Here is a 23555-nt window from a genome sequence, read left to right as displayed (position 1 = left end):
CTCGAGATAAATTTGTAATCCAACCACTATGAACGAAATAATCCCGGAAATGGTAAACATCCAAGTGTAAAGACTTTCTTTATTTGCAAGTGATCCATTTTCGTAAAAATCTGAAAGGAAAAGCATGCAAAGGCCAGATAAAAATAGACCGACATTCGAAAAGATGTAGAAGAGAGGTACGAATCTCAATGATTGCTTGAAAGGACACACATCATTTGAAAAGCTCATAAAAAGAAGCGACAATACTAAACTTCCCCATAACTCTGAAGTTACGTACAATAGAGATGATGTATAAAAATTTATAGTTAGCAAGAATGCACGAACATGTTCCAAGCCTCTAACTGACATTCTTCCATCACCAAAATTATCCAAAACAAAAAACTTATCAAAATCCCAAGCTTCTTGATATCTTAGAATAACAAGCCCGTAGAAAAAAAAATAAGCACCAAAGAGGCCTGTTGTGTATTTCAAAACCACACCAACTGTAGTTTTTTGAAGAAAGATCTGAATAATCGCGACACAAACGATGGAAAATGGTGTAACGAAAAATGTTTTCAAAAAAAGAATAGATGCAGGCACTTGCCTCTCCGAAACGACAGCATCTTTAGTAACACGAAGAACTGAGTAAAGAAATGCAATCATTGTAAACATCAAAGCCATGCAAATAAATTTTGATCTTTCACAAGCAGCTACTTTCCATATCGATAATGGCCACATTGAATCTCTTAATGCTTCACTTTCAACATCCTCTTCAGTAGGAAGAATTGGCGGTACAACATCAACACTTGAACTCATTTGATGGGTAAAAAATTTTCAATTTTATATAAATTCGAAAAGGAGTATTTTTCAAGAAAAAAAATCGGGGTACGATATTTATTGAAAAAATTGTTAATTTAAGTTTCGTAATCGCAGGTTAAGAATTGATCTAAGGTGATTTTATCAAATGATTTCAAATACTCGAAAAAAATTGAATAACCTATTCAATTGAAATGAATAATTAATTTGGTGATATTAATAAGGAAAGTAATTTACAAATTCAATATGACAATTTGGGACTAATATAAAAAGGAGTTTTTTGATTAAAATTCTACCTCGGAAACTGATTTAACTTAAATGATGATCAGTAAGAGACTTTAAGTATTACAAAGTGTGTTTATATATAATAATCATGGAAAGCATTACCAATATATTCATGATTTTAAATTATAAAGTCTCTATTCTGTAATGTCCAAACTTATTTACGAATGTCATTTCTAGCTAATACATTAATTATCTATCTATTATTTTAATTTCTGCTGATTTATATTTGCTTTTGCCTAGGCTTATTTGTTAAATATGATGCCAAACTTTTGTACATCAATTGTCATTGAAATAATTCATCATTAACTCATGATTATAAATTTCACAACTCTCTATTCTGTTTTGCCTAGGCTTATTTAAGAAATGACAAGCTTTAAACATTATTTATCATCGAAAGCATTCACCATATGTTCATGATTCTAATTTCAAAAATTCTCTATTTTCTTTTACCTTGTCTTGTATAGGAAATGTAAAGCCGATTGTATTTAAAATATTCATAGAATCCATTCACTATTGTATTATGATTTTATTTTTCACAACTCTCTATTTTCTTATGCCTATGCTTATTTAAGAAATGACAAGCAGTTATACATTAATAATCATTGAAAACATTCACCGATAAACTCATGATTCTAATTTCAAAAATTCTCTATTTTCTTTTACCCTGTCTTGTATAGGAAATGTAAAGCCGATTGTATTTAAAATATTCACAGAATCCATTCACTATTGTATTATGTTTTGATTTTTCACAACTCTCTATTCTGTTTTGGCTAGGCTTATTTAAGAAGTGACAAGCAGTTATACATCAATAATCATTGAAAACATTCACGGATAAACTCATGATTTTAATTTTCCATAATGTCTATTTTCTTTTGCAAACACTCATTTAAAAATCAGAATGATTGTAAAACAAATTATTGTGTCTTTTGACATCATCCGCATATTCAAATCTTATAGAAACCATATAAATATATTTTACAAATACATTTCGATATCACATCTCAATTAATTGATAATATTATAAGAGACAATTTAATATATAATAATGTAAATTATCATCATTAAAATGGATGGTTTATCATCTAACACATTGTTTTTGTGATATGCAATTTGTATTGTTGAAAAACCGATTATTTACTAAAAAAAAAATTAAATTATTTAGTTAAAAAAATATAATAAGCTCTTCTTAACACAAGTCATATTATGATGCTTATATTTTAATTAGAAATGATATAAATATATTTTTCTAGAAAAAAAAGTTTTTTAGATCTAAAATTTGTAAATGTTCATATTAATCATAATATTGATATTGGCAGCCAAGCAACATATATGTATGAGAGCTATAATCTGTGTACAGCGTTAAGAAACGCTGTTTGGTTGTGATTTTTCTGGCTTTCTACAAATATTAGATAAATTATGGGCCTAAAAAGCGATAGTAAAACTATATTTTTATTTTATTTTAGATGAACTATTTAGTAATTAGATTCATAAAAAAAGCTTTTTATTTTCGTATTCCCTATTTCACTAGATTAACCAAAAGCATTTAGGTCTTAGTTAAAGATATATACGTTCTAGCAGCTAAAAATTATAAATTGATAAAAGCAGAACATTTATGATTTGAATTTTTAAAAATAATTTATGAACTGCGGAAATTAAAATTATAATTTCAGACTGAAATTTCTAAATTTTTATATTGTTTTTATAATTAAATTGACAAGATTAAAATTGAGCTGCTTTTTATTTTTAGATTTTTAAAGCATCAGATTTAAAATAATTGACATATATTTTTAGTAATTATAAACGCTGTTAAATATCAAAATACTGCTGATTGAGTAAATTTATGAATATACATAGCTCTTAACACAACTATATACTAGTTTGCTTTTAATTTTTGTAGGATGTTTAAACAGATTGTAAACGTATATACACAATTTAATCTATTTATGGTCTAACATCTAAATTAATTTAAAATATAATAGAACGAAGTCTGTGTTTTATGATCTAACATTGAAGTATATTTTTAAAATAAAAAGAAGGAAATCTGTATTTTATGATCTTTCATTTAAGTATATTTTTAAAATATAAAAGAACGAAATTATTTTTTATGATCTGTCATATCAAATTAATTTTAAAATATAATAGAACGAAATCTGTAAATTTTATGATCTACATTATAAATTATAATAAAGAATTTATAATAATCCTTTTTTTTGCAGAAGAAATCTATGCTATTCAGAAAATACAATAACTTTCAGCGTTGATTTATTTAAAATTTACATTTTAATCGTAATAATCATTAACCTGATTAAAAAAAATATTTACTATGGTCTAATTTAAACAACAATCACATGCCATTTTGGTTTGAATAAAGATATTTCGAAATTTTATAATTTAAAAAAGCAAACTATAATCCATATAATTCTATACATTATTTATTGTCATAATAATTACGCATTATTGCTTAAAAAATTGTATTTTATATTATATAACTTTAATTCAAATTGATGATTTTTTATTTTTAAAATTATAAATCAAAACGCATCTGAAGATTCATTTATATTACGTGATTATTTAATCAATTCTATATGATATAGCCGCCACGTACAATTTAATCAAATATATTACATCAGTGTTTTTATAACAGAATGATTTTGATTGATTAATGGTATAATCTAAAGTTGATAAATATGGTCTTTTTTTATCTTTAAATGTAGGACAAATAGTTTGCAAGCGATTTAATGAAATGTAATTGAATTTTTTTTTACTGTTATTATACCACAACGAATTAAAAAACATTTAATGCAATTTTAAAAAGCTATATAATAATTTGGAGTTATTTTTATATAATCAGTTATGGAATAAATTTTATTATTTATTTCCAGAGTATAAGTACTTTATTGAATATATTTATATTCATTATTGAATGTACATATGTTCGTTATTGAATATATTTATATTCATTATTGAGTAAATATTTATTAAGAGCTAATTTTTCTTTTAAAATTTTTCATGTTTGCTCGTGAAATAATTTAGATTGCTCTATAATACTAATTTTCTGTGTGCTCTTCTAATACACATCAACCTTACACCGTCCGAAATGCATCTTATCCTTAAAAAATTATTACTCGGGTGTTTTCTTCAATCCTATTGTTCGGGTGTAGGCTTCTTTAAATGAACTGTTGTTATTAAAAAAAAAGAATAAGTCAATATATGTATAATTTTTATGCTCAAGTGCCAACAGTTCAAATAATCACTTATAATTATATTGTAAATTTAATTTATAAACAATAATTTAATACTCAATTGAAACTGGAAATGTATAAAAAGCTGCAGTCGTAAATATACATGAAATTAACCAAACAGATGAATTAATTTTACAATATATTTCACATTCTGTGGATTCTGCACTCAATTCTATTCTTATCGTAATATTATAAAAAAACAGTTTCTGTTTGATTTCTGCATTTAATTTCACAATATTACTATTTTATCTGCAATTTTTTTTATTTTGTAGATAGTGATTTTACCCACATTTCACTTTTCAAATAATTTTACGTCAATCAATATTATAATTTTGAACTTTGGATAATTTAGCATTTCTTTTAATTTTAAAAGCATTTTAGAAATTGCTTTTTTTCTTAAATTTCTTTTATTTAGAAAGTCGATTTATAAAGTGTGGAGAAAATTGTAGTTATATCAGATTTAATGGGTTGGTCCCATTACAATATAATCATGAATACAATAAAAAATCTGTAGTAGTACCAGATATATTTGCAAAAAATAAAAACCAAATAAGAAAGTTATCTACTTTCCATAAAAAGAATGATATGCTTTATCGATTTGTTTAAATAATAAAATACGTCTCTAGAATGATCAATTTTATAAGTATCAATATAAAATGTATGAAAAGAAATTCCAGACTTTAAAATAAATTTGCGTGTGTGAAATAAAAAAATTACGTGCCAATATAACATGCTTATGGGTTTTTGTTTCGTATAAATAATTACTAGAATTTTATTTTTAAAATTTTATTATTTACAAGCCCGAATGTAAAATTCAATGTCTCTGAATACATTAATGCTCCCCAAAAAATCTACTTAAACCAAGTTTCTTTATTACTAAACACATCGATAAATTATGATTTTGATTTTATAATGTTGTAATCCAAAAAAATTAAGCATATAATTTTTATAATAAAATAATTAAATTCATTTGTAAAATTTTGGATCCGGTAGTTTTTTGCTAAAAAGGCACATAAAAAATATAAATATGAATAGTTTTTAATGTAAAAAAAACACTTTGAATTTTTATTTTCTGGACTCTTGCTAAAATCATGATTATCCCCTTATAGAAAGTATATAAATAGTAATATAAGTTTTTTTATTGTAAATTAGGAATATAAATAATATTTCTTGCAAAAATTGTACATTCTCTCATTGAAGTCTTTTTCTCACTTAATAACGAGTGAAAATGGTTCATGCGAATAAATAGTGCATGAACTGAATGAAGATGAACACCGATATACACAAAAATCACGCACAAGGAATCATCATAAAGAACATCTTCTTGCATCGAAATTCCAAAGTAAATTCTGCTCTACGTGTTATTATTGGAAAAAGACAATATACAGATCTACTAATGACAAAATTCGGGCTAGTAAATTATAATAAAACTAAAATTTCAGAGGTAATCGAATGGAACATAGAAAGCACATCGTAGTTACCTAAAAGTTATACACAAAACAATTTAAAAAATTTCAAGTCAAAGTAATCCAGGTGTTCAGCATATACAAGAAGTTCACGCATCAATGGAAGTGAAAATATAGTAAAAATCCCTAAACAGTATAACAAAACAGATTTAGTCCAACTAATAAAAATGATATAATCATGTTGTGATTGCAAAAATATAAAAAAAATATGCAGTTTACAAATCAAATCCTTCGTATAGACAGGTGATGTGTAATTTTAAAAAAATCTGAGACCTATGTATGCGTTCCGATTATCCGAATCCAATTTTTTTATATGCCAAAATCATTCAGAATCGAAGATTAAAGCATCAGTGGAGACACTCTTTTCTATGGTCCAAGCAAGCAATATCAAAATAAAATGCAAATTTAAAGGAAAAATGTGAGAAGCCACATCTTTAGATTAGAAAAAGAAAGATCTTAAATTGGAAACAAACGAGCTTAAAAATGAAATCAAAGGTATATTTTTACAGTTCTGTATAAACTTTCTGAGAATCGTAAAAAAAAAAATAATAATAATTTGATGTGTGGTGGCATAATATGATTCCAAAAGAATATTCTGAGAGTTATGTAAAAAAATATTATAATGAAAATCTAAACCTATAAAAAATACGCTAAGGAGTTAAAAATACCAGACGAATTAGAAGCACACATTCATTCTCTCTCACACTTCAAAACACAATACATTTGAGATAAGAAGAGCAGTTGATGAAGATAGATCAGGGGAAGGTGTCAAAATATGTATCTAAAAGTTGAGCAGTATTCCTAATAGGCTAACTACATCTCAATAGATTGAATTGATAACAAATAATTAATCCAAAAAAATAAAATTGCCAAATTATAAATAAATATGATTACAGAGATAGAGAAATTGAATCCTGGCTTTAAGGCGAGATAACATCTTTAATAATATACAAGTTAACGTACATACTACCTTTGATACGATAGATTTAATCAATATTTGCAAAAAGAGGGGGGTTAGAAATATATTTTAGGTTTTATATCAGGAAATCATTGCCAAAATTATTTTTATTTGCGCCAAATTTCGAAATTTCCATGAAATAAGAAAATTCAAGCATTAATATTGTTTTATAACGTAAAAACTCTATAATGTGTTCTTGTAAATTGACCGATGATTGTTTTTATTGGTTAAATTTATGACAATCATAAAACAACCTTCAAGATCTATGAACAAAGCATTGTGATAAAAATCAAATTAATAATCTAAATATCTATTTTAAGCCAGAAAAATAAGAATATTTTGGTGTAATCTTGTGTTTCTGGGGATTAAACGTCATAAATTGTTGGTTTTATTCTATGAACGGTTTATTTTTGCACATATGTTCATAAAACCATCTAGACAAAAGTTAAGCATCACGAGTAGTTCGCTGAAGTTAGAATCACATATTTAATTATTTTAATGTTTAAATATCATTCTACTTACCAACAAAATACAATAATATAGATGCATATTAGATTATAATAAAAATAAGTATTTCGCCACATTTATATATGCATTTTGTTCATTCAAAAATGGGTTATAAACATGATTTACAATAAATTTTCTGTAAAACAGTAAATTTTTCTTATGTCGACATATTTAAAAAAAATATCCATCGTATGCTGTATTACCTAAATTGTGCGAATTTCATATTAGATCCCAATAAAGAGAGTTTAAGATGATATAAGATCTATATATTATGCTTTAAGCATCAGGCAGTAAATTTTATGGTTAAAGGATTTTCTTTGGATATTTAGCATTTTTACTATATTCTTTAAATTAATTAATTTTTCAAATATACCGAGTCAAAACATTATATTTTAATTTTCGTGTAAATGATACGGTAAAAGGACGATGTTTGTGAAATTCAGATAATTAAATAAAATTATTAATAAATACTGAAACTGAAAACGATAAGCCCATATATTATAAGGTTTTATATTATTTTATCTTTTATATGTAAAATATTTATTTACAAAATTTATGTCCATAAACCTGTTATAATGTTTGCATGAAAATTATATAATTAATGGTCATGATAGTGTAAAAATATATTGAAATTTTCAGCAATTATGAATTTTATCCATAATCACACGAAGATTTTCAAAATTTCTGCGTTTATAAACTAACTATATACCGTATCTTCTTCGGAAATAAATATGCTTCATAAATCTAATTCAATAATAAACTTAGGCAGTTTTTGCATTAACTGAAAAATATGTGCGCCATGTCTGAATATATAAGATTTTAATCGTCATTTATGATTTATAGAACACAATACGATTATATATTTTTGCATTCGAGTCAAACATAATAATGATTATTTTTGGGGTCAACACATTGTAATTTCTAAAATAATTTGTATTGTTAAGCTAATACCATTTTTAAACAGCTTTAAATTCTTATTGAAAATAAATTTATAAATTTGAACCAATCTTCCGTGTTTTATGCTCTGTGATCTTTTTTATATTTTATTGAGCAATCTTCGAGATTGTGATATAATGATATTGGCCGGTTATCGAAGCAAAAAGCATATTATGGGAAAACTATGGTTGTTTATTATGATAGAAGAACAAATTTTTGCTACTGAAAGGCGTATTTTTTGAAGATAACAAGATAAAGCTTAATTAGATAACATATTTTCAAAATATGATGACAACTCAAGAATAGCGCACATTCTTTTATTTTTTTTGAAATTTAAATTTTAAATGCGCATAATATTATTTTATATTCACCATTTTTTTAGGTTTTTGTGTGTGACGCCATTCTTTATTAAAATTATCTATACTTATAGAATTAAAAAAATTATTATTCTAGCATTATTTTTACCTTTTGCACATGTGCCAAAATGATTCAATCTGTTGATCTTAATTAATACAAATAAGTTATGATGTTTAAAAACAATTAGAAGAGATAAATCATTGAATATTCATGGAATTACATTATTTTAGGATGGAATTTTGATTTTTAAAAAAAATTCATGAAAATAAAACTAATTCATAATTCAATAATTAAAATAATAACACAGAATATAATAACGACCATGTAAAAAATCGAAATTCATTTCAGTGCACAAATTTTAACAAAAAAATCAATATTAAAACGAAAATATCGAAACACATCGAATAAAAAACTTTCCGATGAATTTTTAGTAAAAAAAATTGTTGAAGAGGCCATACATAAATTTATATCTAAAGATTATTTACAAATCTAGGGGAAAATCTGTAGTAATATAAAGAAAAACTGATATTTTTTTTTCCGTTTACATCGACTGTTAATTTCTTAGGAAATTTTTTTAATAGAGAAGCCATCAGAATTGTTTTATACTATCATTGTTTAATATATTAAAATTTCCATTGGAATATTAGCATATTATGTGTATTTTGATTCGAATCAAAAAATCTAATATTTAATTTATATTACAATGGTAGAGACAATCTTGTTTGTGAGAAAAGATGCTTTAAAATTGAAGTTTGTCCACTGAAAAATACTTCGGCGCATATAAATCAACATCCAAATTCATAAACCATGAACATGTTTCTTTCAATATTTTTAATAATCATTGCATAATTTTTCTATTTATATATTTTGATTATTTCTAATATATCTATAGAATTGCAAAAACTAAGTAAAAAAATTATATATGCTGAGCCCTGTAATATAATACATGACTAAACAGTGATATTTTTTACTTTTATGTTTAAAAATTATGATTTTATTTATTTTATGACTTTTATCTGTATTTATGGGAATAATTAGATCAAATGTAATAATTTTATTTTATAAAAGATTTTCTTACTTATGATACATAAAGAAATGTTTTTTAAAAATATTCTTAGAATTTCATTTTGTTACTTCTTGCGTAATATTTAGCCTACCTTAATCTTGTGATTTTCAAAATAAAATATGTGATATGACGACGTGTAAAACTCCTGAGTAAACTTTTGACAAGTAAAAAAGTCGGAAGCGAGAAATTTCCATTCAATATGAACTTAAATTTTTCATTTGTGAATTAGAAAGGATTAAAATGATCGATTTTATGATAATCATATCTCTTAAAAGAGCTTAAAAATAGCTCTTCACGCATATAATTAGTTTCATGCCATGTTTCTAAACTTAAGTATTAAAGTTCTAAACTAAAATATTATAATTAATTTTAAATCAGAATTTGATCTTAATTTATTGTCTAATTGTATTAATAGGTATTATATGTGGCTATTGTGTAAATTCTAATATTAACTGATCTAAAATTTATTAAATTGTAAACAAACTATATTGGCAAATATTCAAATGTAAAAAATACAAAATAGATAAAAAATTCATGCCTAATGATACTTTAAATCGAGATAAGTATCATACTCTGCATCTAAAAATTTAGTAAGCATCTTTTTTGCAGATGGATAATATTTAAGCATGAATTAATAAAATAAATACCGAGATAATATACATGATAAATTATGCATTAGCTGTCCGCATCCCATTTTTACGCAAATAAAAGGAAACAGATAACAATTAGAAAAATCACAAAAATTTATCAAATTATCTACTTCAGATAAAAAAAGGTGAATTATTTGAATTTTTCATTTAAAACGTGTATTATCAAACATTTCGGGAATGAAAAAGTTCTAAACATCACTATTATAAAAATATCGAATCGCGTTTTAATTTTTACGGCGAAAATCCCGTAGAATTGGTATTTTTTATATTTCTTGAGTTTTTTTTTGTAAAATTTTTATTATTTTTTCTTCTTTAATCTGCATTATTAAATAAACTTTGTTCAACATATATTTTGTCTTTTTATTTAAAAAATCTTTCTGGCACCAAATTATTTTATAAACGCATATAAATTTGCAAAATTCACAAAAAAAAGATTAGGAAAAAATATGTATTTTTTGAGCAATTGAATACATATATATAGAAAGAATACATGAAAATAAATCAAAAGCTGCACTTCTGATTATGTAATATTAAAAATACACATAGCTGTGCAACTTACATATTTTTTTTTTAAAAAATCAGTTGCATATTGCAGCAATAACCGATTAAGATTTTTTTTTAAATCGTGTAGTTTTATTTTTTAAAATTTGCAAATTCTTTTTATTTCTACTTAATATTATGATATGCATTAAAGGTTTGTACCCGAAAAAAAGTCTAGAAAATATTAAATTTTTTAAAAAGTTGATTTTAAATATGTAGCTAGAGAAGTATTGATCTTATTGTTCTGTAAACTTACCTTATTCTAAGCGATTTTGCTTTTCTTTTACATATTCTAAATCTAGCTTCTTTAACTGTTAAATTTTTAATTACCCAATATATTAATCCATTAAAAAACGTATATGATACTAATTTTATAAAAATAATATTCGATGCAACTATATGTCTATTAAAACAAAAAATTTTAATAAACATGTTTATGCATTTTTTGTGTGTTTTTTATTCTCAAATATATATAATCTTAAACATTTCAGTTTAATGATAAATATGAGTACACAAATTATGTAGAGTATATGAATAGAAAATTGACTTTCAACGCATTAAAACATAATGTGTATTTTTTTATCTGTGTTTGATATCTATGTAAAAATTTAAATTTTGATTAATAATTAAAAAATGCACGATAATAGAATATAATTCTTGATAACAAATGTAACAAGTGTATTATATTATCCATCGTATTTTTACACATGTGTCCATACTTAAAAGAACGGGCCTTACTAAAACCCTGTGAGGTTGGTTTACCAGTTTAAATAGAAACCAAATAATATAGTTAAAGATAAAAAGTACGAAAAACATGATAAGATTATCTTTTGCATGATTTTAATACATAAATTAAAAGAAAATTGCAAAATTTCTTTCATTTAATGAATATAGAGAGCCAAAGTCTTTAGATTACTATTAATTGTTCATGAAAATTCACCAAGAAAACATATCAATATGAATTGCAAAGTTATTTTGGCTAATTGGCATAAAATTTGTTAAAATTGCCTATAAAATTATTGGCATGCTTATCAATTTATATAAATTCTTATTTTATATCTAAAATCAAAGTTATTAACTAAATAATATATGGAAGATGAAATCAGAAAAATTATAAAAATTTTATTTTTTGAAAATTTATTTCAATATCAGATATGAAAAATAGGAAGTTCTTTCTTGTAATTTATAAGAGAAAATTATAGAGTTCTATAAACTAAAGCCTCAAAAATGTATTATTTTATATAAGTATTTTTAAGATGTCTAAAACTTTCTTACAGGTATAATCTCATATTTTTTTACAATTAAAAATCATCGTTTTACAAAAAAATCTTGTATTTAAAGCAACAAATTATATGAATTAGGAGAAATAACAATAAAGATATGTTAAGAAAAAAAATATGTCACACTTTTATCAAACACATACTTTTTTTAAATAATATGTGAATCCATTGTAAAAAAAATCACAATTTTGCTCTTTTAGTTTTTATAATTAAGACTTACTTGTTTTTTATGAATATTTAAAAAAATTAATTGGCTGTTTGAATATTTTTAAATATAAAATTAGCAATAAAATGATATAAAAATCCGTTAAAAAGTACATAATACTGCAATTTTTTAAAAAAAATATATTATATTGTTAGTTTTTAGTACTTTCATGTCTGAATTTTTTCATATATCATAAATATTCACATTTTCCTGCAATATTCTAATTGCTTTGATATGTATATATTGCATTTTTAATTAAAAATATGTTTTTATTAACATTAAATTGATAGATTTGCCTTAAGGGCCCATATATTATTAAAATAAACTAATTTTAATTGATGAGGTGATTCATTGCTCTACAAAATATAACAACAAACATTCAAAACAAATACACGAGGGAATTTTTGAGTTTTTTTCATTATATACATATTTACGGCAACTTTCTTATATTAGTCGGTATATATGTGAGCAGTATCATCTTTTATCAACACCAGAAATCGAACTTAGTACGTAATGTTTATAACGATCGGAAATACAAAAAGCTGAAAAATAAAGTATCAGCATGTATTTTTTGCTGGTTTGAAATAGTTTAAATCACAGAGAGCATTTTTAAAACCTATAAACTTGAAATACTATATTTTTATATTTTAAATCTAAAAAAGGTTTTAAAAACTCTTTATTTCTTTTTTCTAAGCTAAAATTTTCTATTAGTAGCCAATCATGGTTTTTTTAGATATTTTCTGGTCATAACATTCGCATCTACTTGTTTCTTTTTTTGCCCGAACATTAGGTTAAGCAAATTAACAAACACTATTTCCGGTAAATAAAACTAGGTTTCCGTAAAGCTTTATAGTCATACGTTTATATTTGTTCTGAATTTTTTTGTTTTCCTAGAAAAAAAATGGGTTCTATCTGTTTCTTTTTTCTTATTTTCGTTTCAATTATTTAAAGTATTCTATTCGCTTAATGATGTTTTAATACTTAAATTACGCTCTATTTTAATCAATAGATTCGGTTTAGCATGTTTTCTTTTAGTCTTAAAATTTAAATACTGCCCCTCTATATTTTTCTATCATAAATCATTTTTTATATGTCTGTTTTCATCTGTAAAGATTCTAACTTGCCCTGTATTTGTTTTTAGAACCAAAATATATTAGAATCAATATTTTACCGGTTTTTTATCTGTTTCACAACCATGAATTTTCTTGTTTGGTTTCTTATGTTTTCTACACATCAAATATAGTTATATTCATCATCTATAATTTTTTCGATCTTATTGCTGATATATATATTCAAGAGAATAGATGAAACTACATCCTTTTTTACATTTCAGTGATTTGGTTTAATCAATCTTGTAAACCCGGATAGGTTTACTTAGTTAGAATGCCGGTATAATTAACTTTTTTTTTATTAGAAAAACTGTTTTATCATCTAATTATTTGAGAATCATTGTATATTTTATATAGCATATTTTTATTTTCGACTGTACTTTGTCTTTTATATTTGAGTTTGGTGCTTCGATATGATATTGTACATCATATAGAGGCAAAAGAGTAGTGACTATGTCAATTACTTTATCGATGGGGGTATATATTCAAAATAGCAATATAGGTTTGATTACTAATATTCGCTTTTTGGAATCGGGTCGTGTTTTAAGCGTCAAACCACATACATGTTTAAAGCTGGAATCGATCTTCCACTGGGGGTTTACCAAACAGTTCTTGCTTAATTCTTTGCAGATTTTCGGCTATAACCACCTGTAAAATTTGTAAGAATTCCCTTGTGTATAATTTGTTGCTGTTCAAATCATCTAAATTCTAGTTTCTATGTCTAATTTTTAGACCACTAAACTATGACTACCATAAGAAGCAGAATAGTAGTAGAAATAGCCGCATAAAAATTCTTAGTTGCAGCATGAATTTGAATATTTTTACATATGTGTAAATCATTTTTTTCTTTTAAAAAAAAAATGTTTAAAAGGGATTTGGTTCTTCTATTCGCGACCCAATAAAAAAAATTGTGTTTATAATATTATAAGATTACTCATATGTCGCATTAATATTAGTTATAAAGCATATAATTGCGTTTTGAAGATTAAGTTTTGAATTTTTATATTAACTTCTTCATCTCTCAATGGTATAAGCCAATTTGTTTCTTATTTAAAATTTTCTGATGTCATCTATTTTGCGACGATATGATAGTTTGAGTGTGCTTAAATAATTTCTGGGATTTATTAATAGTAAACTTAGCTATTTTATTTATGGGTTAATTTTCTTTTTAACAATTTAGATGTGGTCAGCCCATTTGGAATATTGCAAAACTCCTTGATGCATCTTTTGACACCTTCCCATGATCTATCATCATCAACTGCTCTTCTTTTCCTAAATAATATGAGTTCAAGTCTCTTGTGGAGTGTGAGAGCTTGCATGTATGCTTCTACTTCACCCGGAATTTTTAACTGCTTATCATATTTTTTTATATAATTTTGTAACCACTCCATCTCAAGTCATTACATACGGTGTTATATGTTATCTTAGCTACATTAAAATTTTTGCCAAAGGGTTTAGAAAATATATAATGTAAGTATCAATATATAAAAAGTTTTATCAGTTTATAATAAATTTCTGCTAAAATACGTTCTAAGATAAGAATAATTATTTAAATTTTATTTTTTAGTATTTGAAAGTTAATTAATATATCACTATCTCTTTAATAAAAATACTCTATGTTTAAATATGCCTGATTGTGGCTTTTTACGATTATCAACGTTTTAAATACAAAAAAGGGGTTTTTATTCACTTATTAAGTTGTTTTGCACTGTATTATTTCCAATATATTTATTTAAGCCTTTTATATGGTATTTTATTAAATGGTATAAAAGCACGATGTAATGGATATTTATTCAGTCTATTGTATGATCAACTCATAATTATTAAAGCTAAAGTAGCAAATATTCGATAATTTTACCAATACATGGGTGTACTTTTTACATTTACATGTAATCTTATGGGAAACTATAGTAGCATATTTGAAAGGCAAGTGTATTTTGGGGTTATTATAAAATTACAGAATTTGTCTATTCGTGCGTGAAAAAAAGAAGTAAAAATTACTTTTACTTAACATGTACTGCTTTTAGAAAAAGGGTTTACATTTCAGTGGTATAAAATTACAAGGATACCGAAGTGACGACAACAATGACCACGTCTTAGTCGTTGCATGATTTACAAGGGTAGTGATTGCTTCGATCCCGAAAAACTTGTTGAAAATAAAATAAAACTCTTATAAAATATTATAAGTCTATTGTATAAATAAATACAGTCAATATATTGATAATATTTTTTTAAAAGAAAGACACATAAAAAACATAAAAATAATTATATTAAAAATGGTCTTAAAAGGCTTGATAATACTATATAGTTTTTTTGCACAATAAGTTTAATAAATATAATGTGAGTCGTATATTAAATTTAAATCTTGCTATAAATTTATTCTTTATTTTAATTACAAACTTCAGGGATTAGAGAAGTTTTCAAATGACAATGGAGAAAAGATATTTTAATTAACTTTTAGCGTCTACGATCTTTTCATAAAATTTTATCTTAGATTAAGTTTTTATGGATTTATGATAGGTAAAAATTTATATGTATGTTACTTTTTTTTGCAACATTAATATGTTTTCAATTTTTCTGTTAGATTTTCAACTGTTCACTTTATTTATAAGTGTTTGTATAATATTTATATTTTAAATTCTATAATATGCAATTTTGGACAAATTATTTTCCCGTGTATGTATTTAAAAAAATAGAGCTGCTGATTTTAATGAAAACTGCATATGTGGTCGAACTTATAAAAAAGTCTAATATAATGATGATAGTGGAATTAAAATAAAAACATAGCAGTATCTTTGAAAATTAGAATTAGCAGTTTAATAAGAAGATTGATAATATGGAACAGTATTTCTTTTAAGAAATAAAGAAAATATCTACAAATATTATATTATACAGAAAAAAAATACCAAAATAAAAAAATATATATCATTACCTGCAATATACAAAATACCTAAATAATAGCTATTATTTCATCGCCTATGAATAACAAACTAATCTTCAAAATATACATATGATGCAGATAATCAGCAGTAATAATTTATATAGATTTATAAAATATTCTAGCACATTTAAGTTTTTTGATTTCAAGAACACATTTTTTTTTAAAAAAAACATGCTCTATTGAATATACCGAATTATATATAATCATTTGTTTTCGATATTGATAAAAACATATTTTTTCGTGATACATTTAGATTTTTTCAATACATATTTTGTTTACTTTATTTATATGCTTATTTATTACTCCTATTAACTTAAGCTATTTGATATCTATTGGAAATAAACAGAGTTTTTGTGTTATTTTTCAAGTTTTATTTCATCTAGATTATATATCTTATTGCTAGCTCTTAAAATTTATGTAAAAAAAAATTTAAGGTAAATTTTATATTTAGTCTAACTTTTTGTGAGCCTTAAAAGGCAGGTGTAAGTAATTTTTTCGAAACGATGTTTTTATAGCTCAAATGAATGCATGATAATAAAAATGTAAAATTATAACTTTTATATCAATATTAGCCCATAGAATTGATTTTCTTTACAAAATATTAAGTGAAACCGAAGACATTAGGAGATTATGGCATGAAAAATTCAGATTTTTAAATTAGATGTTACATTTAGATCGAATGAATTTTATGGAATAGAAAAAAGTTTACGTCAAGAAAATTTTAATCAACTAGAATAAACATATATGGTTGATAATCCTATATTTGTCTCAATGATATATGTGTGGCGGATTTCAACAGCTATAATATGGCCCACTTCTTGTTTTGGGAAGTTGATTATTAGTCCTATATAAAATGAATTATCAACGCTTGCATTGTTTTTTCTGTATTTTTCGCTACGATTGTATTCTTCCAGATGATTTTTATGATCTTCAATATCATAAAATCCGCATGCTAAATTTGTTTCACGAAAATTTGTGCATGTTTCAGAATTTTTGTATTCATCAGATTCTTCACTGGAATTTAATTTTAGTAATTTTATAGAATATTTATTCTGTGGTTTAACAAAACAATACCTCAATACAAGTCTTTTTTGCTTGCCACAAGGGCAATATATAATTACAGCAAGATCACCTTTATAATAATACGTAGATGCACATATATCATTTTCAACTGAAAAGAAATGATCAGATATTTTTTCGCTTATAGAAATAAAATTGTATGCAGCTAAAGAAATACCTGTTGCAATATTTAGATCTGAAGACTCTTTCAATTTGTTTATATTATGGTTCTCACAAGCGGCAGCTGATGCACCAGGGTTGGATTTTATTTGTCGAATTGGTACATAAAATATGGGCGCTTCATTAGTATATATATAAATATGTATTAAATTTTCGCATACCATGAATTTTCGAATTGAAATGGGAACGTATCTTGGTTTTTTATCATTAGAATTTTCAAATAAGAATATATTTTCTGCATCATTTTTTTCCACAGCGAAACTTAAATCTTTTTCTTTGTTATTTTTGTGAGCAAGGTTGATTTCATTTTTTTCTGATTCAAAATTTTTATCTTGTTTATTTTCTGGTTCCAATGAGTAATCAAAATCTTTATTTATCTTTGTATCACCTTGAAACACTTCTGGGTGTATTTTTTTTGTAATGTGTCTTTCTTTTAAGATATTTGATTTTAAATCGCAATTTGTTTTAATATCTGTTTCACACCCTAAAATATTTGTACACTTTACTTTGGCAAAAATGCTGCTTTTGTTTTCCAAATAAGAACATTTCATTATATTTTTTGAATCCTCGCTAGACTTAAAAGCCTCTGTATTTAATTTTATATGATCTTTATTGCATAAATTTTCTAAGTTTTTAATATTTGATTCTTTCACAGTATCAGTCAGGGTTTCTTTATCCCACTTGTCACTCTTTTTCATAGCTTTAGTAGTATCTTTTGAGTAACATTTGATTTTTGAAATATCAGATATTAACTCTCTGTGTATTTTTTGCTCTTTTGAACAGATTTTATGTTTTAATATATTTTTTATTTTTTGATGCTTATTTTTTCTTGTTTTTGTTATAAATTCACTGTCATGATCATCTATGTCTCTATAAATTTCTACACTAGGATTCTCTATTTTCGAACTATTTTTTGCATTTAAATCTAAGTCTTGTGATTTCGCGTTGATAAAAATATTTTCCTGTGTTTTACAATGAAGATTCTCATTCACACATTCAATTTTTCTATTGACTGTATTTTCCTTTTTGGTGCTTTCAGTATCTGTAACATTTTCATCTCTCTTCTCGTATTCTTTTAATGATATATTTTCATTTTTTCTGTGATTATTTTCATTTAATGCCACGTTATTAGTTTTACGATTTTTACTTACTTCGGACGAAGACTCACATTTTTTTATATTCCGTTTCGAATCCTTACTTTCAATACCCTTATTAATATCTTTTTTCAAGGATTTGGCTTTTTTTGAATTCGAATTATATATTTTTTTATTATTCGTTTTAATTTGTATACAAAAAAGATTTTCAGTTAATATTGTATCGATAATCTTCTTCGTACTTTTTATATTTTCAATAAAAGATGTTTCGATCAATTTTAGATTAGAATTATAGCATAAAACTTTGGTTTTTGCCAAGTTTTTGAATTTTATATTGGTGATATCATATAATTTTTCAAATTCTATCTTTTTATCTTCAGTTAAACGTTCTATAAATTTTAAAATTTTATGTGATTTGGAGGATACTGTATGTTCGTTCGATTTTACGCAAACAAAAGAAAGTTTCATCCCTGTTCTTATATAAAAATCCAGAAAAAAATTATATGACATTTCACTGCAAAAGAAAAACCCCAAAGTAAGTTTAAATGCTAAAAATATTTTTGCAAACCACACGTTAAAATCTTTCACATTTCCTAACTTAGGTTCTTGTTTTTGAAGTTCAGTTAATATTTCTTCGAGTTTTAGACATAAAAATGTATCAAACATTCTATTTATTCTAATATAAAAGCATTCGGCTTCTTCTGTATTTGATGATTCCTTCAAAGTAAAATTTAAGAGGTTTATTGTATTAGAATCGATTATATCAAAAGTATTTTCACTAAATTTTGGCACCTTGCCTTTTTTAACAGTATGATGATCTAATATATTCTTGTATGATTCACACTTCGCACATAAAATACATCTTCCTGTTTTAGAATTCCAAAGAACATTGTACATAAGTTTGTAATCATTTTTCAATACAAAAACCATAAAATTTGAAATTTCAAGGTGAATTTTTTCAGGCGAATTTTGTTCATAATTTATAAAATCTAAAGTGGTAAATGTATTTTTAACAAAATTGTCTTTATTTGCCCGGTTTATATTCGCAGTAAATTTTTTCAGTATATGGTTCACGTTTTTTTCGTGTATATTTAGTGGATCTTGGATCGAACACAATTTAAGAATGGAAAATATAAATGAGCCATTTTCCTCAGTGTTAAAATGCTCTAGTGATTTCTCTTGTTGTTTTTTTTGAATTTCATCATAATTAATAGATGACAACATCAATTTAAAATAGTCGGTTAGGCTGGTTTTGAGTATATAGCCATTAAAATATTCGTTCAGAAAGTTTTCAGTCTTTAAACAACATAAAACAAAATTTGGATAAAATAATTTCATATAAATTATTTTGATTTGACTATTTATATTTCTTTGTATTTTATTTGGAAATTAAATGTCAAGTTATTACAAATATTATGTTTCGCTTCTTCCTATTTAAAATTATATGACTGTCAAATAATTCGATTTGAAATCAGAACGGTTCAATTTATACCAAAAACAGAGACAGAAATTGCAATTAAAAAACATTGACTAGATATTTGTGCGGTTAAACATATAATTGGATATCGATATGATAAAAAAAAACAATTAAAATTTTAAATGCACATAAAATTTTGTGCGTATAAATATGATCTATATATATTTTAACAAATATTTAAACATATAATTATTGCTAATAAAATTTTTATTTATATTTTTTTGAAAATAAAGTTATTTTTCAGTGATATTTACGAAACTATTTTCTGTATAACCCATTCTGAGTACAAGTGCCTAATTTTTGTACTCATTTCATTATTATTTGTATTTTATTTATGAAATTTCTACACATCGGTACAAGATCTAAAAATTTAAATATCATTTTTAAAAAGATTTCGGAATGTATATTCTATCACAGTCAAAGATACAAAACCATATGATATAAAAAAATAGCTGTTTATAGCATATGATACGAATCTAGACTGTCCTACATAGTGAGTTTCATATTAATTGTATTTAATATATGTACAGAAATGGCTGTTCTAATTATAAGACAAATTTGTTTAAAATAAAAAAACATTAAACCATCTATCAATATTTTTTGCATTGTTAGATTCAAAAGATGGATATAAGACGTTGTTGTTAAACCAAGTTATAGAGCAAAAAAAGTGTCTTATTTAGGACATAAATGTCCTTTTGGGCTAATTATATTGTGTTTTCATTGCTAATTGCGATGAAAAAATCGATTAGTTAGCAACTATGTTGAATAAAATGCTAAGATAAGATTGCACACACAAATGAAAATTAAATAATGGATTCATTTCTTTTGTTTTATCATGGTGCTCCAATTATATGAAGTAAAAATATCAAAACTCTCTCGGGTCAAGAAACCCGCGTAAATGAATATACGTTCATTAAGGAAGAAATCAGAGAAGTATACAAATATTATTTAAAATCCGGAATAGGAAATTTATTTAGCTATAAGATAAAAGATCAATTATTACTACTTTGATTGAATTAAGCTAAACATGGCGTGATAATTTAACAGAAGTTGTGAATGAGAAATATGGAAAGTAAATCATTATAGGAAAGAACTTGGTTTAATGTACAAATTTACAATTAAAATTTCACCATTTGTCTGAATTTGATAGGGCGTGGTTACAAAATTGCGTTTAAGATATATTAAGATGCTAAAAACCCAAGACGAAATGGAGGCATGAACGCAATCTCACACACTTAAAAAGACACTTGAATCTTTATCATTAAAAAAGGGGCTTTATATGAGTATAGATCAATGGAAGATATCAATTGATAGATTAGATAGGCTTGCGATATTCCTAATTGAAAACCATGTTTTGGTTAAGAGAAAAGGAGTGCAAACAAAATTAATCCATAAATAAAATTAAAACTAATTATCAATTTTAATATTTATATTTCGAATCTTTTGTAATCGAATTAAAATTATATTTTTAATAGTACAGTCTGACACGTTTGTCATTGATAGAATTTTGTAACTTTGATTTTTTTAAACGAAAAGTTAGCTATGTGATTTAACAACGGTTCACTACAAATTTCATTAGCTTTAATATTTAGAATAAATAAAAATTCTTCAATAAATATATGAATAAAATGCGTAGATTATGATATGAAAAACGAAATAGCATCGGCATCTTAACGGAGCAAATCATAAAAAAATACATTTAATTTTTAGAATATTTTCGCGTAGAAAAATGTTTAATCTAAAATGCACTTAGTATAAACCATCCGATTTTTTTTCTTTTTTAAAACCTTTTCTAAGATCTGTTCTGAAATATTTATAGGCATCATGTATCTTTGCAACTATAATTTCTGAACATACCAGATATAAATAGTTTTGAATAAATAAAAATGTAAACATATTATAATTGATTTTTTATTTTACTATCATAATCATAATTGCATTTTCTCATATATTGATAGCACATTTATATTTTTTAAAAAATTACATACACTAATATACAGTTAAAAGCTATGTATATATTTAAAATGCATTTAAATTATCAAAATCAATATGAAATAACTCCTATGAACAATTTATATTTCAATAAATTTGAACCAATAAAAATAACACCTTGAGAAATAGGTCTAGTAATTCAAATAGAAAATCCCCTGAAAAATCATAATAATTTCTTAGAGCTTTTTAGTGAAATTTTATAAAGATTTTATGTTATCGAGCCTCTAATTAATTCAATTAGCTTTACAAAAAAATTAAATAGGATACCTGTATTTTTAAAATACAAGTATTGCGTCACAGATAAATATGAAATAATTATTGGTGATAATTACACAGATAAATTTTTTTTTCGCAATATATTTTTTTCTGTACGATGGCTATATTTTCCAAACATACTAGAGTGCAAGGGTAAACGATAACACATTAAATAAATAAGAAAACTAACACCTCAAAATAATTATGACCATAAATTTCGTATTCTTAATTTAGAAAATGATAAAAATTAGTTTAAGGTGTGTGATTCCTGATCAATTTAATCTAATTGAAATTGCGGGAAACATTATATTACAGGTGTTACAACTCTGTAGATTTGAGGGGTGTAGAAAATAACTAGTATTATTTTTGTGGCAATAAAAGACCAAGCATCAATATTTTGGTTTTTTTTTACTTAAATTGAAGAAGTAGACATCTTCTGACTAAAATAGATTAATATTGTTGTAGAATATCAAAATCATCTATCAAATATAATTTTTATGTCATCTAATTTTTTCTTCATCATTTGGTCTAAAATATTTTATTTAGATGCGAATTTTTGAATTATTTGAGTATTTTAATTTTTAATTTAACATCATGTGGCACTTGTATTTGAATAATTCAATCAACTGTCTAATTACTCATTGCTACTGTACTCTATAATTATTGTTATAATATATTAAAATCCGTGTGCCTTATTAATTTATCAACTATTTTGGTGATTTTTCAAGCGCTTTAAATTTTATTGTAATCCGGTGATTATTTTTTTTAATGCCTCATCACTTATTAGAATTGCGTTTTAATTATAGTGAGCCTTATAGATTATTATTATATATCATAGTATATAGTATGCTTTAATAATCAGGGGAATGTATTATTAACTATTTCTTTCCGTTATAGATTATAAGTAAATAAAGATACATTTTTGAATGTATCTTTTGGAAAGAAATTGCGTTTATTTGCCTATTGAGACTCTAGTCTATCGTACTTTTTGTTTCCAATTTTTTTGAATTTCCCATATTAAAAAATATATGAAAAGGCAAAACAATTAAAAACCACAGCCATAAATTTACATAGAGAGACTAGAGGATATAAAAAAGAACGCTTCCCGTCAGATTTATATATGAAATTATGAATACTAGCCTGTAATAAGAGAATAGAACA

Source organism: Rhyacophila brunnea, unplaced genomic scaffold (assembly GCF_057557595.1).
Source record: "Rhyacophila brunnea isolate RB1 unplaced genomic scaffold, BYU_Rbru_1.0 scaffold_55, whole genome shotgun sequence".
Lineage (NCBI taxonomy): Eukaryota > Metazoa > Arthropoda > Insecta > Trichoptera > Rhyacophilidae > Rhyacophila > Rhyacophila brunnea.
The sequence above is the reverse complement of the archived record's forward strand: the minus strand, read 5'-3'. Positions refer to the sequence as shown.